This window comes from Elgaria multicarinata, chromosome 3 (assembly GCF_023053635.1).
Source record: "Elgaria multicarinata webbii isolate HBS135686 ecotype San Diego chromosome 3, rElgMul1.1.pri, whole genome shotgun sequence".
Lineage (NCBI taxonomy): Eukaryota > Metazoa > Chordata > Lepidosauria > Squamata > Anguidae > Elgaria > Elgaria multicarinata.
In genome coordinates this window covers 173,397,625-173,413,746 of record NC_086173.1, presented here as the reverse complement: position 1 = coordinate 173,413,746, position 16,122 = coordinate 173,397,625, and the positions used below count along the sequence as shown (strand labels likewise).

Genomic DNA, 16,122 nt, shown 5'->3' with positions numbered 1-16,122 from the left:
GTCCAGGAAAGGCCGTAGCTGGCGGATCAGCCAAAGCTGACCCCAAGTACTCCGTGCTACAGAGTCCACCTGGGCCTCCAGTGACAAGGATGGGTCTAGGAGTACTCCCAAGCTACGTACCTGCTCCTCCAGAGGGAGCGCCACCTCTTCCAGACCTGGCCACTTACCCAATTCCCGGACTCGGGAACCACCAATCCACAGAGCTTCCATCTTATCAGGATTCAGCTTCAGTTTATGGGCCCTCATCCAGCCCATTACAGCCTCCAGGCACTGGTCCAGCACCTTCACAGCCCCAGCTGACTCCGACAACAAGGAGAAGTAGAGCTGAGTATCATCATGGTTTTTCCCGTGTTAATACTTTGAAGAGAAGTAAGGTTTGTTCTCACACTAAAGCTCTTTCCACACTCTGCACATTCATCTGGTTTCTCCCGTGTAAATTCTTTGATGACGAGTGAGTTGTATCTTCTGACTGAAGCACTTTCCACAGTCTGCACATTCATATGGTTTCTCCCCTGTGTGAATTGTTTGATGACAAGTGAGTTGTATCTTCTTACTAAAGCGCTTTCCACACTCTTCACATTCATATGGTTTCTCCCGTGTGAATTCTTTGATGACAAGTGAGTTGTATCTTCTGACTGAAGCGCTTTCCACACTCTGCACATTCATATGGTTTCTCCCGTGTGAATTCTTTGGTGACGAGTGAGGTTTGTGCTCTTTCTGAAGCGCTTTCCACAGTCTGCACATTCATATGGTTTCTCCCCTGTGTGAATTCTTTGATGAGAAGTGAGGCTTGTGCTCCAACTGAAGCACTTTCCACACTCTGCACAGTCATATGGTTTCTCCCCTGTGTGAATTCTTTGATGAGAAGTGAGGTATGTGCTCTGACTGAAGCGCTTTCCACACTCTGCACATTCATATGATTTCTCCCCAGTGTGAATTCTTTGATGACGAGTGAGGTTTGAACTATCACTGAATTGTTTCCCACACTCTGCACATTCATATGGTTTCTCTCCTGTGTGAATTCTTTGATGAGAAGTGAGTTGTGTGCTCTGAGTGAAGCTCTTTCCACACTCTGCACAGTAATATGGTTTCTCCCCTGTGTGAATTCTTTGATGACAAGTGAGTTGTATCTTCTGACTGAAGCGCTTTCCACAGTCTGCACATTCATATGGTTTCTCCCCTGTGTGAATTCTTTGATGACAAGTGAGTTGTGTGCTCTGACTGAAGCTCTTTCCACACTCTGCACATTTATATGGTTTCTTCCCTCTGTGAATTCTTTGATGAGAAGTGAGTTGTATCTTCTGACTGAAGCTCTTTCCACAGTCTGCACATTCATATGGTTTCTCCCCTGTGTGAATTCTTTGATGACAAGTGAGTAGTATCTTTTGACTGAAGCGCTTTCCACAGTCTGCACATTCATATAGTTTCTCCCCTGTGTGAATTCTTTGATGATGAGTGAGGTGTGTGCTCCGTCTGAAGCGCTTTCCACAGTCTGCACATTCATATGGTTTCTCCCCTGTGTGAATTCTTTGATGAATAGTGAAGCTTGAACTCTGTGTGAAGTGCTTTCCACACTCTGCACATTCATGTAGTTTCTCCCCCGTGTGAATACTTTGATGGGAAGTGAGGTGTGTGCTCCATCTGAAGCACTTTCCACACTCTGCACATTCGTATGGTTTCTCCTCTGTGTGAATTCTTTGATGACGAGTGAGGTTTGAACTATGACTGAACTGCTTTCCACACTCTGTACATTCATATGGTTTCTCCCCTGTGTGAATTCTTTGATGATGAGTGAGGTGTACCTTATCACTGAAGCGCTTTCCACAGTTTGCACATTCATATGGTTTTCCCCCTACGTGACTTCTCCGATGACAACTAAGGTTTGTGCTTCTAGAGAAGCTCTTTCCACATTCCAAGCGTTTTAATGAGTTGTCATCTGTGTGAGTCTTACAATGGCTTTTAAAACTTGATTGAGAATCAAAGCTTGTCCTACACACAGAATACTGATTTATTCCCATTCGTTCAGCGAAGTTTTCCTGTACTGGGGTTTCACTGTGGCCATGAAAAGCAGAGGGTTTACTGGTCATCTTGTGCATTGCTCCTGTTTTTATTCTCTCCTGGTCCATCAGATCTAAGCTGGTGGCGACTGAACAAGAAAGTGATCCTGGGGTTGGGGTGGACAGCTTGATGAAAGGGCTCACCCAGTGTGTGGCCGCTGTAAAGAAGGCAAACTCCATGTTAGGCATGATAAGAAAAGGAATTGATAATAAAACGGCCAGTATCGTACAGCCTGGTATCATACAAACCTATGTTGCAACCTCACTTAGGATACTGTGTACAGTTCTGATAACCACACCTAAAAGAGGATATTATAGGGCTGGAAAAAGTGCAGAAAAGGGCAGCTAAAATGATGAAGGAGCTGGAGCATCTCCCCTATGAGGGAAGCTTACAAAAACTGGGATTGTTTAGCTTGGGATAAAGGAGGCTAAGGGGAGACCTGATAGAGGTGTGGAGAATGTAGACAGGGAGACATTTTTCTCCTCTCTCAAAACGCTAGAACCCAGTGGGGTCATCCTAGGAAGCTGATGGGTGGGAGATTCAGGACAAATAAAAGGAAGGACTTCTTCACACAGTGCAGAGTTAAATTAAGGAACTCACTACCATAAGATGTAGTGATGGCCAGCAATTAGGATGGCTTTAAAAGGGGGTTGGATAAATTCCTGGAGGCAAAGGCTATCCATGGCTACTAGCCCTGATGGTTGTGTGCTATCTCCAGTATTTGAGGCAATAACCCGTGTGCACCAGTTGCTGGGGAACATGGGTGGGAGCGTGCACCATGTCCTGCTTGTTCATCCCTGGCGGATGGCTGGTTGGCCACTGTGTGAACAGAGTGCTGGAACAGACAGGCCTGATTGGTTTGATTGCTAACTCTTGTCAGCCGCCCAGTGACCTCATTTGGCTTCCCAACTCCAAGAAGAGCAGAAGCAGAGAAGATATATGACGTCCACAGCATTCCCACAGTCCACAAGGGAGGTTATCCCATCAAAAAATGAGATCAAATTAGTCTGAAAGGATTTGTTCCTGACAAATCCATGTTGGCTTCTAATATTATTATTATTATTTATTTATATAGCACCATCAATGTACATGGTGCTGTACAGAGTAAAACAGTAAATAGCAAGGCCCTGCCGCATAGGCTTACAATCTAATAAAATCAAAGTAAAACAATAAGGAGGGGAAGAGAATGCCAACAGGCACAGGGTAGGGTAAGCAGGCACAGGGTAAGGTAAAACTAACAGTATATCTAGAGAATTGCATCCAGTTGTGGGCTCCACAATTCAAGAAGGACGCAGAAAAGCTGGAGCGTGTTCAGAGGAGAGCAATCAGGGTGATCAGGGGTCTGGAAACAAAGCCCTATGAAGAGAGACTGAAAGAACTGGGCAGGTTTAGCCTGGAGAAGAGAAGATTGAGGGGAGACATGATAGCACTCTTCAAATACTTAAAAGGTTGTCACACAGAGGAGGGCCAGGATCTCTTCTCCATCATCCCAGATTGCAGGACACGGAATAACGGGCTCAAGTGAAAGGAAGCCTGATTCCAGCTGGACATCAGGAAAAACTTTCTGATTGTTAGAACAGTACGACAATGGAACCACTTATGTAGGGAGGTTGTGGGCTCTCCCACACTAGAGGCATTCAAGAGGCAGATGGACAACGATACATCAGGGATGCTTTAGGGTGGATTCCTGCGTTGAGCGGGGGGTTGGACTGGATGGCCTCGTAGGCCCCTTCCAACTCAACTATTCTATGATTCTATGACCCTCGGTCTGATCCAGCATCAGCGAACTTATTAAGCCCTGCAGCCTGGAGTCTTTTCTTTCTAAACAGACATAGGATTGCACTCTGAGTCAATAAAAATAGATACATCTTGTTAGATTGGAAGATTGACAGAACGTGCTAAAATCAGTTTATTGCATTTGTGAAGAATATATTATCACCAACTAGGGAAAGACAGAGCCTTACCCAGAGAGGCCACGATCCCACAGATCTCCTCCGTAACTTCGTGATGCAGAGCTCTCTGGTCCGGATCCAGCAGCGCCCACTCCTCCTCCGTGAAAGACACAGACAGCTCCTCAAAGCTCACCAGACCCTGAAAGGGAAACGTTTCCTCCTCAGAGAGAGCATGAAGATTACAGACAAGCGAAATCCAGAACAGCAGGTGAGTGGAATGGTGATGATTCTCAGCTGCTATACAGGCTCCATTCTAAACACCCCGAAAAGATGGGGGGGAACCGCATGAAACCTTCCTGAGGGCCACTCAAAGCCATTCAACACGGCCGCTTTGACTCAAGCAAAGAGGAAAGCGACGTGTTCTGTCCCAGGGAGGTGAGCAGAGCCCAGAGACCCCCAGGCCGCCCCTCGCCCTTCTCCCCCTACCTCATGGGGTCCCACGGCCTCCGTTCCCCCTTCGCCACCAGAAAGAGATGATGGGGTACCGACTGCCGGCATCATGACGTCACCTGTGGGAGACAAATTTATTTATTACATTTCTATACTGTCCAATAGCCGGCGATCTCTGGGTGGTTCACAAAAATTAAAAACATTCAAAGTATAAAACAACAGTATAAAACCATAATATAAAATACAATATAAAAGCTCAACCAGATAAAAACAGCAGCAATGCAAAATCACGAATTTAAAATACCAAGTTAAAATTTATTTATAGACTGTTAAAATGTTGGTAGAATAAAAAAGTCTTCAGCTGGCATCTAAAAGCATATAATATAGGTGCCAAGCGAACCTCCTTAGGGAGCTCATTCCACAGCAGGGGTGCCACAGCAGAGAAGGCCCTGCTCCTCCTGGTAGCCACCTGCCTCACTTCCTTTGGCAGGGGCTCGCGGAGAAGGGCCCCTGAGGATGACCTTAGGGTCTGGGCAGGGACATACGGGAGGAGGTGTTCCTTCAGAAAACCTGGCCCCACACCGTTTAGGGCTTTAAATGTTAATACCAGCACTTTGAATCGGGCCCGGACCTGGACTGGCAGCCAATGAAGCTGGAAAAGGACTGGCGTAATGTGATCTCGTCAGCCAGTCCCTGTTAGTAAACGTGCTGCCCTGTTTTGTACCAGTTGAAGTTTCTGGACGGTGTTCAAAGGCAGCCCCACGTATAACGCATTGCAGTAATCCAAACGAGAGGTTATCAGAGCATGGATATTGATGACACCTCAGTCCACATCTCCGGATAACCTCCCCCAGCAGCTTCATGTATATGTTAAACATCATAGGGGATAAGATAGAGCCCTGTGGAACCCCAGGGCTTAGGAGCCACGGCACAGAGCAATAATCCCCCAGCACCACCTTCTGGAATCGGCCATCCAAGTAGGAGCGGAACCACTGCAACGCAGTACCTCCCACTCCCAGCTCAGACAACCTATCCAGAAGGATACCATGGTCGATGGTATCGAAGGCCGCTGAGAGATCCAGGAGAACCAACAGGGTCGCACTCCCCCTGTCTCTCTCCCAGCAGAGGTCTTCCCACAGGGCGACCAAGGCAGTTTCCGTTCCAAAACCAGGCCTGAAACTCGATTGAAATGGATCGAGATAATCCGTTTCATTCAAGAGTGCCTGGAGTTGTACTGCAACCACCCGCTCAAGCACCTTGCCCAGGAAGGGGATATTAGCCACCGGCCTGTAGTTGTTAACATCCTCTGGGTCCAGGTTAGGCTTCTTCAGGAGTGGTCTAATTACCGCCTAATTACAAGGACGGTAGGAAGCCCAGAGCGTCCAGATGAAACGATGCACATCCAAGCAGGGAAAACGGCATTACAACCTCCGCTGTTTACGCTCAGGTGTTTGAATTTCTCTTGTGTGAAAACACACGTCTCTCCCCATTTAGGTTCTTACTCAGAAACCACTACACAGGTTTCCACATAGAATGTCTTCACGTGCTGAAAAAAGCCACCTTTTCTGAACTTTAAGCAAGGTTTAATTTAAGTGTCCCTCCCCCAACGACCAAAACTATTTACAGGAACTTAAAAGGGTGCCATAGATTTCGGGCACACTCCAGAGAGGGAAACCGAGTCGAAATAGGCCTCCTTGCTCCTCACCCTGCACGGGGGCTCCTCCGTCAGCCTCCTGAACGATCCTTCTTCGTTCCGAACTGGGTCTGCATGGAGCCTTCTCTGCTCCAGAGAAATCAACGCTCAATTCTGCAAGCCGGCCCTGCTCCTGAAACAGCAATCAGGATCCAGGATATGCAATGGGGAGAAGGATTAGAGAAGGAAGAATACTGGAGGAAAGGACTTGGACTATTATGAGTCCGTTTTAGTATATCCTCCCTCACGTTTTTTTTTCCTTTCAAACTACCAAGATAAAAGTCTCTCACCTGCTCGACCTCCTGGTATTGGAATTGCCGAAAATGCCGGCTCTGTACTTCTGGGTAGGGCGTCTCTTCTCCCAGGATTCCCTGCACCTTTCCTTCCCAGAATTCCCCACTGCTTCCAGTTGTGGTGGTACCAGGCCCCCTTCCTGCTTTGGGTCCAGCTGAGTCTTCCTCGTCCATCTCAGATCTGTGCTCCCAGGAAGCCTCCGACGGGGCCGGAGGAACCCTTCTTCGTCCGGCACTTCCTGCCCCAAGGCCCAACGTGCCGTAAGTGGAGATGCCACCAAGACCTGCAAAGCCAAGACACAGTTCTGAGAGTTAAAGGATGACACTGCCAGGCTCGGGAAATGCCTTTTCCAGGGATGACTCCAGCTAGCCACCAGGTCGTCATCTCCCAGAAGGAAAGGCGGGTGAACACCAGGGCCCAAAGAGGGAGGGTCCTTCACGAAGGGCCACACACCCCAAAGCCCAAAGCCTGGTTGAGGGGCTGAAGACACAGCCTCCCGGTCACAGGCCTGCCCTGAATGACCCCTCCTCCCCTCCACAGACCCTCCCTCCCTCAAGCCTTCCCTTGAGCCTCCAGTCCTCCTGCACCACCTTTCCTGTCTCAGGCAAGTCCCATCTCCTTGACCCCTTCTGCTGCCGACTTAAGTCTCACATGCACAGAGAGCCAACGAGGTTAGAGTGCTGGGCTACAACTCCAGGGATCCAGGTTCTAGTCCTCAGATGTTTTATTCTTTTACTATGTACAGCACTATGTACATCGATAGTTATGAAATAATCCTTACACAAAGTTCTACATTTAGGAAATAGAAACCAAATGCACAGTTACAAGATGGGGGATACTTTGCTCAGCAATACTACAAACAAGAAGGATCTTGGAATTGTTGTAGATCGCAAGCTGAATATGAGCCAACAGTGCATTATGGCTGCAAGAAAGGCCAATGCTATTTTGGGCTGCATTAATAGACGTATAGCTTCCAAATCATGTGAGGTACTGGATCCTCTTTATTCGGTCCTGGTTAGGCCTCATCTAGAGTATTGCGTCCAGTTCTGGGCTCCACAATTCAATAAGGACGCAGACAAGCTGGAGCGTGTTCAGAGGAGGGCAACCATGATGACCAGGGGTCTGGAAACAAAGCTCTAGGAAGAGAGATTGAAAGAACTGGGCATGTTTAGCATGGAGAAGAGAAGATTGAGGGGAGACATGATAGCACTCTTCAAATACTTGAAAGGTTGTCACACAGAGGAGGGCCAGGATCTCTTCTCAATCCTCCCAGAGTACAGGACATGGAATAATGGGCACAAATTACAGGAAGCCAGATTTCAGCTGGACATCAGGAAAAACTTCCTGACTGTTAGAGCAGTACGACAATGGAACCAGTTCCCTAGGGAGGTTGTGGGCTCTCCCACACTGGAGTCATTCAAGAGGCAGCTGGACAACCATCTGTCAGGGATGCTTTAGGATGGATTCCTGCATTGAGCAGAGGGTTGGACTAGATGGCCTAGTAGGCACCTTCCAACTCTACTATTCCATGATTCTATGATAGAATAGTAGAGTTGAAAGGGTCCCCTTAAGGCCACCGAGTCCATTCCCCTGCTCAGTGCAGGAATCCGCCCTAAAGCATCCCTGTCAGATGGTTGTCCAGCTGCCTCTTGAAGGCCTCTAGCATGGGAGAGCCCACAACCTCCCTAGGTCACTGGTTCCATTGTCATACTGCTCTAACACTCAGGAAGCTTTTCCTGGGCAGGATCTACACTACTTTTAAAACAATTTATAACAGTAGTGACAACAGTTGGGGCCCAGGACACACCCCATATACAGTTTTGCAAATGTTTTCACTTGGTGTAGCTCAGTCCCTGATGTCCAGCCGGAATCTGGCTTCCTGTCACTTGGGCCCATTATTCCTGAGTTTATATTTATAATTACATGATCATTTTAAAGGTCTCCTGTTTTGTGGTTGTTAGCTGTGCGGGCGTCATCTAGCAGAGGCAGGAGAGAGGGAAAGAAATATGCATTAAAAATCAACTGAAGGGAATTTTGGAAAAAAGAAAAGCCATCCCACCAGCTAGAAGGCGGGAGGAAGAAGACCCCACCGCTGGATGAAGGGCTGAGGATTTCCTGACTTCAGAACTCGTGAGCCCATGTCCTGGCCAGCCTTTGCTAGCAAGGAGATTTAGATTCACAGAGGGGTTGTTTCCTTTTGTGCTTTAAACTGCCCTCCTTCCCTCAATCCTTCACCAATCTTCTTGACATTTTCGGGGTCTGTAAAACCAACATTTCTTTCTGGTACGTGTAAATTTCAGGATTGATGAGGCATTAAGGATTTTATGAACGCCCCCAATAACTGCTTTGTAATGGTGGATTGCAGAATCTACTCCCCGCCCTGAGCTGCACGGACCCTGCAGCGTCCCTGTAAAGGCGAAAGACCCTCAATTCCGCTCACAAGAAAGAGCTGTGGTGCTGGAAGGGCCCCAGAGCAGATCCAAGCCTCACCTGGGGCCGTGCCCTGGTCCCACCTTTGGCCCCCTGTGGCTTCCAAGCAACCCCCAAACCTTGTGTGCCAAAGAAACCCCTCAAATCCGTTGGCTGTGCTTTGTTGGGGTCCCCCACCCCCACCCCCCAGTTCCTTCTTCCCCACCTACTTTTCGCCAGGCCAACATTGTCTTTCCTTTCCACGGCTTTCTCAATGCTTCAGGTCCTCTGGAAAGAATCTGCCCCCCCAACCCTCATCCCCAAACAGCCTCTGCTGCATCTTTCCCAACATTTCGGATGCTTAAAGCCCCCCTCCCCCCCTCCAGATCCAAAGGGGCCTCCTGGCTTTGCAGAGAGCAGCAGAGGAAGAAGCCTTCCCCCTGGAAAATGCCTGTGCATAGACTATGATGTGGCCTTCTACAGCCTGGGGCCTTCCCACCGCCCTGGTGGAAGGGGATGATGGGAGCTGCAGTCCAAACAACCTGGAGGGAACGCAGTGGCAGGGGTCCGTTGCACTAGCCCCCTTTGGGAACAGGGCCTGCCCTCCATCTCCCCAACCCCCAAGCCTCCCTAATGGGCTAACAAGCCCCCCAACCGTTCCACCTTTTCTTCTAACGACCCCCCTCCTTCCTTTTCTCTGTCCATGGGCTGGATGCGGTTTGAGTTGAGCAGCCTCCCCCACTGCCTCTTCCCTGGGGGGGGGTCATCAGCCCCCTTGTCTTTCCCGGCCCCCCACCCCGCAGCCCTGGGACTCCGCGACCCCACCTCAAATGCCCAGGTGAGGCTGGAGGAGACTCACCTGGCCTGGCGGGTGCCGGAGAGAAGAGACTCCGCCCTCCATCGGGGGAGGAGTCAGACCAGGAAGGGATTTAAGGAGGAGGGGCCACCCCTCCCACCCCCAAATTGCCTTCCTCTCTAGGAATCGAGATCCGTCCTTTTAACCCTTCGGAAGCCCCGCGGGCGCCAGCAGCATCTCTCCGCCCAGGCCGGATCCAGCCAGATGTTTCGCAGCAGCTGGGGGTCGCGAAGCCCAGGGAGGGGGAAGGGACAGGGCCGCAACTCCCCCGTTCTATTAAAGACACTACGCCAAAAGCAGGGGCCGTGTGCTGGCAACACTTGGGAACAATATTGCAGGACTAAAACCGTTGCAATATTATATCAATACTAACCCCAGAACTCCCAAACAACATCTGGATCAGAATGGATGCCCGGAACGGCCACCTGCACGAGCGAGATCAGCTCAACTCCCCAGGCATGGCACCAAACAGTGGAATAAACAAGTATTGGAAAACATAGTTCAGTTACAGATAACAATAGCCCAACCCAGCAAAGGATGCCATGGTCAATGAGATCAAAAGCCATCCAGAAATGCGAAAGTCCAACTGGGTTGAACACCCCATGTCCAGTTCCTAACAGTGGTATTCACGAGGCTGACCAAGGTTGTTTCTATACCAAATCCGGGTCAGAATCCAGGATCGAAAGAGTCAATATCATTTAAGAACACCTGGAGCTGAGAGGCCAGCACTGTCTCCTATGTCTTCCTTTGAAAAGGGAGTTTATTAATCGGGGAATAATCAGAAATCATAGGCTGGAAGTACATAAGAACATAAGAAGAGCCCTAATGCCGGATCAGACTAAGGGGCCACTTAGTCCAGCACTCTGTTCACACAGTGGCCGGCCAGCCATCGGACAGGGATGAACAAGCAGGACAAGGTGCAACAGCACCCTCCCACCCATGTTCCCCAGCAACTGGTGCACACAGGTTTACTGCCTCAAATATTGGAGATAGAACACAACCATCAGGACTAGTAGCCATGGGTAGCCTTCTCCTCCAGGAATTGATCCAACCCCCTTTAAAAGCCATCCAAATTGGTGGACATCACTACATCTTGTGGTAGTGAGTTAGACAGTTTAACTCTGCGTTGTGTGAAGAAGTCCTTCCTTTTTTTTGTCCTGGATCTCCCACCCATGAGCTTCATGGGATGACCCCATTGGGTTCCACATCCCAGAGTGCAGGACACACAATAACAGGCTCAAGTGACAGGAAGCCAGATTCTGGCTGGACATCAGGAAAAGCTTCCTGTTAGAGTGGTACGACAATGGAACCAATGACCTAGGGAGGTGGTGGGCTCTCCCACTAGAGGCCTTCAAGAGGCAGCTGGACAAGCATCTGTCAGGGATGCTTTAGGGTGGATTCTTGCATTGAGCAGGGGGTTGGACTCCATGGCCTTGTAGGCCCCTTCAAATTCTACTATTCTATGATTCTATTCTCTATTCCTGTTTGAACAATTTTGAGGAGCGTTTCGAGGACCACAATATTGAGTCTTGAAGCCTAAAACTTCCTGACTGTTAGAACAGTACAATAATGGAACCAGTGACCTAGGGAGGTTGTGGGCTCTCCCACACTAGAGGCCTTCAAGAGGCAGCTGGACAACCATCTGTCAGGGATGCTTTGAGGTGGATTCCTGCATTGAGCAGGGGGTTGGACTCCATGGCCTTAAGACGCCCCTTCTAACTCTATGATTCTATGTTCTGTCAGGAGAAAAGGAGACTGAGGGGAGACCTGTTAGCAGTGGTTCAGGTACGTTGCACAGAGAAGATGATCGAGAACTATTTTCCATGCCTACAGAAAGCAGGACAATTTTCATTGGTAAATTATGGAACTCACTACCACAAGATGGTAGTTCCAGCTTTTACATTGTCCTGATAGATTCAGCATTTCTTTCGGAATATATATGGAGGTCAGCTATATATTTGGACGAGGGTCTTTGAAATTATTGCAAAGGCAAAGGCCTTTTGCCAAAAAGCAATGGACGATTAACCGACGGGGAGAGCTCTTCTCCAGTGCAAAAATACCCCCCTTTTCCCAGACCCCACCCCACCCCGCTGCCACCCACTCCCTTGCTTCCCCCCAGGGAGAGGGCGTCCCCCCTCCCCCAGTCTAGCCCTCGGAATGCAGGCGGCTGCAGCGTTGGAACAGGAGGAGAGAACGTGGGGCGCTCCAGGTCTGTTGCACTACAGCACCCATCTTCCTTGGCCTTGCAGGCTGGGGCTAATGGGAGTTGTAGTCCAAAAGAGCTGCAAGGCACTTGTTCGCCCACCTGGGCAGGAGAGCACCACCTGCGGACTCCAGATCCATCCCCTCAGCAGACCCTGCGTCTGCAAGAAGCGCAGGGGGTATCTTTGGGGAGGGGTCCCTGGGCACAGAGTGCCGCTTCCTAGAGCAGCACCTCCCTCCCCCACCCCCCAGGGAAAGAGCCCAAGATTTTCCCATGCCCTCCAACGCCCCCCTTCTCTCCGGCCAGGTGAGTGCAGAGCAAGGGGAGGGACTGAGGCCGCCCCCGCAAGACATTCTCTCCCCCCTCCAAAGTAGGGGGAGCTGTGGGGCTCAGCCTGACCTACCTCACAGGGTTGTTGTTGTGGGGATAAAAATGAAGAGGAGGAAAAAATGTATGCTGCCTTTTGTTCCTTGGAGGGGGGGGGGAAAGGACGGATAAAACTGCAATAAATAAATGTGCCTGGCTTGCTTCTAAGATGTTGGCAAGCTGTGGGATGCTCCAGGCCAAATGCAGTTTGACTTCGGATAGGGACGATTTGACCCACGGAACCCATTACAGGCCGAGAGACCACGGCATTGGTGATGTCGTCACGGCAACAGATGCTACTTTTCGATCGTACATTTCGCACCAGCCTCCCTCCGTCGGACTTTCTCCATCAGCCGTTGGATGTGTGATGGAGTCACTGGTATGCCCCTGATGACAGATCTTAACAGCCCGTCAGTCCAAATAACCAAGGACTGGTAGCGTTGGTGCAAACAACTCCCAGTAATCTGCTTAATTTGTGTCGTCCGACGTCCGTTCTAAGGCTGGTGGATCCAAGGCAGTCCCGTTGCATCAGTAAAATTCAATACACCAACACAATAATATGTTCCTTCTCCCCACTCACCCTCTGTGACTTGAAAAATATAGATTAGACTTCCCCGCCCCCGCAAAATGATTGGAAGAGTGCTTCTCTAATGATCAAAGACGATTCTATTTATGTTATTCTCAGCCATTTCAAAGATCTATTTCCCCCTTTTTACTGCAAGCATTTACAACACAATTTAACTTGTTGAGAGGGTATTCTTTCTCAAAAAAGAGCATTATAGTCTAGAGAGTTATTCTTTCTTCAGGGTCGCCATGTGTGGCATATGCCTTAGTTCAGAAATTCCCTTAAACTGTATTGACAGTATCATAGAATCATAGATTAGCAGAGTTTGAAGGGGCCTACAAGGCCATCGAGTCCAACCCCCTGCTCAATGCAGGAATCCACCCTAAAGCATCCCTGACAGATGGTTGTTCAGCTGCCTCTTGAATGACTCTAGTGTGGGAGAGCCCACAACCTCCCTAGGTAACTGCTTCCTTTGTCGTACTGCTCTAACAGTCAGGTTTTTCCTGATGTCCAGCTGGAATCCGGCTTCCTTTAACTTGAGCCCGTTATTCCATGTCCTGCACTCTGGGAGGATCGAGAAGAGATCCTGGCCCTCCTCTGTGGGACAACCTTTTAAGTATTTGAAGAGTGCTACTACGTCTCCTTTCAATCTTGGGATGATCTTGGCCCTGTGGGGAAGAAGAAGGACCGAGGGGACAGGAGCAGGCAGAAGTAACATCGGGGCCTGCTCCTGCTGGACTCTTCCCCCCCCCCAGGGCAAACTGCCATCTTGGCCCTGTGGAGAAGAAGAAGGACCGAGGGGACAGGAGCAGGCAGAAGTAACATCGGGGCCTGCTCCTGCTGGACTCTTCCCCCCCCCCCCAGGGCAAACTGCCATCTTGGCCCTGTGGGGAAGAAGAAAGACCGAGGGGACAGGAGCAGGCAGAAGTAACATCGGGGCCTGCTCCTGCTGGACTCTCCCCCCCCCCCACAGGGCAAACTGCCATCTTGGCCCTGTGGAGAAGAAGAAGGACTGAGGGGACAGGAGCAGGCAGAAGTAACATCGGGGCCTGCTCCTGCTGGACTCTCCCCCCCCCAGGGCAAACTGCCATCTTGGCCCTGTGGGGAAGAAGAAAGACCGAGGGGACAGGAGCAGGCAGAAGTAACATCGGGGCCTGCTCCTGCTGGACTCTCCCCCCCCCCACAGGGCAAACTGCCATCTTGGCCCTGTGGGGAAGAAGAAGGACCGAGGGGACAGGAGCAGGCAGAAGTAACATCGGGGCCTGCTCCTGCTGGACTCTCCCCCCCCCACAGGGCAAACTGCCATCTTGGCCCTGTGGGGAAGAAGAAAGACCGAGGGGACAGGAGCAGGCAGAAGTAACATCGGGGCCTGCTCCTGCTGGACTCTTCCCCCCCCCAGGGCAAACTGCCATCTTGGCCCTGTGGAGAAGAAGAAGGACCGAGGGGACAGGAGCAGGCAGAAGTAACATCGGGGCCTGCTCCTGCTGGACTCTTCCCCCCCCCCAGGGCAAACTGCCATCTTGGCCCTGTGGGGAAGAAGAAGGACCGAGGGGACAGGAGCAGGCAGAAGTAACATCGGGGCCTGCTCCTGCTGGACTCTTCCCCCCCCCCAGGGCAAACTGCCATCTTGGCCCTGTGGAGAAGAAGAAGGACCGAGGGGACAGGAGCAGGCAGAAGTAACATCGGGGCCTGCTCCTGCTGGACTCTTCCCCCCCCCCCAGGGCAAACTGCCATCTTGGCCCTGTGGGGAAGAAGAAAGACCGAGGGGACAGGAGCAGGCAGAAGTAACATCGGGGCCTGCTCCTGCTGGACTCTCTCTCTCTCTCTCTTTCTTTCTCTCTCCTCCCTCCCTCCCTACTTGACTCCTTTTCCTTGTGTGTCATGTCTTTATTAGATTGTAAGCCTGAGGGCAGGGACTGTCTTTTTTGCTAAGTGTAAGCCGCTCCGAGAGCCTTTTTTGGCTGAGGAGTGGGGTATAAGTATGATAAATAAATAAATAAATAAAAAAATCTTCTCTTCTCCAGGCTAAACATGCCCAGTTCTTCCAGTCTCTCTTCACAGGGCTTTGTTTCCAGACCCCCTGATCATCCTGGTTGCCCTCCTCTGAACACGCTCCAGCTTGTCTGCGTCCTTCTTGAATTGTGGAGCCCAGAACTGGACGCAATACTCTAGATGAGGCCTAACCAGGGCCGAATAGAGAGGAACCAGTACCTCACGTGATTTGGAAGCTATACTTCTATTAATGCAGCCCAAAACAGCATTTGCCTTTCTTGCAGCCATATCGCACTGTTGGCTCATATTCAGCTTGCGATCTACAACAATTCCAAGATTCTTCTCGTTTGTACATTGGCAACCACTGAATTATCTGTCTACTGTGCATATAGCCAGATTTCTCCTAAAACTAGATAAGATTTAGAGCAAGTTCAGTACTTCCCTCTTAATATGGGTGATACTGACTGGGTTCAGACAACATGATAATCAAGGGTGGGTTAAATAGGCACAGCCAGTTGCAGAGTTGACTTTTTGCACATCCGGTGTTTTTTCTCTTGTCTGAACCAAGCCAGTAGAGTCTTCCACCCGTTGATTTTTTCGCCTAGCTACAGAGTTCCCGGGCAAGAGTGGCCCAACCACACCAGCTGTTCTGCTGTAGCAGCCACAACTCCCAATGGCTCCTGGGATAGACCTGGAGGACTGAGGGAGGATGGGGAAAGGGGCGGCCAAACTGTCAATCAAATGCCGGGTTGCAACGGAATGCACTCCACGTGAGCCTCAACCACTCCACGCGGGTGTGAGGACATGTCATGTGGGGTGTATCCCCCCAAAACCCCAACTGTGAGTTGACTCGTCAACCCTCCATTGACAAAAGTATCATCCCAATGCAGCCATTGTTTCATTCGTTGGGACTTTTTCACACCACGGTTGGTTATCTGGCCGAAATAACCAATGCAAATAACCAACACTGAGCAGAGTTGATTATTTGAATAACCATTGGTTATCGTGTCGTGTGTCGTGCACCGTTGACTATTTCGTTGCACACACTTGGTTATTTTCAGCAACTACAGAGTCCCCTGGCAAGAGTGACCAAAGCGGCAGGTGCCGTTCTAGTCCAGTCGGAAAAACTCGCAATGGCTTGTGGGATACCAGCGGGAGGACTGATGGGGGGAGAGAGGGCAGGGGATATATCACTCAAACACACCATTGAGTAATGGTTTACTTGATGCTAGCCTTAACCCACCCCACGGTTGATTACAATCATGTAGTGTGGGGAGTTCTCCCCCCTACTCCGATAATCAACCACGGAGTTGACCACGAACGTGGACAACGGAGTTGTTCGAA

The 16,122-nt window shown here is 50.1% G+C and overlaps 1 protein-coding gene and 1 pseudogene across 2 annotated transcripts in view; both read right to left on the bottom strand.

Annotated features, from left to right (window-relative positions):
* Nucleotides 1-9,682, bottom strand: part of LOC134396371 (zinc finger protein 883-like) — a 33,630-nt gene extending 23,948 nt beyond the window's left edge. For both annotated transcript variants that reach the window (XM_063122847.1, XM_063122848.1), the window contains exon 1: nt 9,656-9,682. The gene's annotated coding sequence lies outside the window, so the exon portion shown is untranslated. The remainder of the gene's footprint in view (nt 1-9,655) is intronic.
* Nucleotides 190-16,122, bottom strand: part of LOC134395799 (zinc finger protein 850-like) — a 229,615-nt pseudogene continuing 213,682 nt past the window's right edge.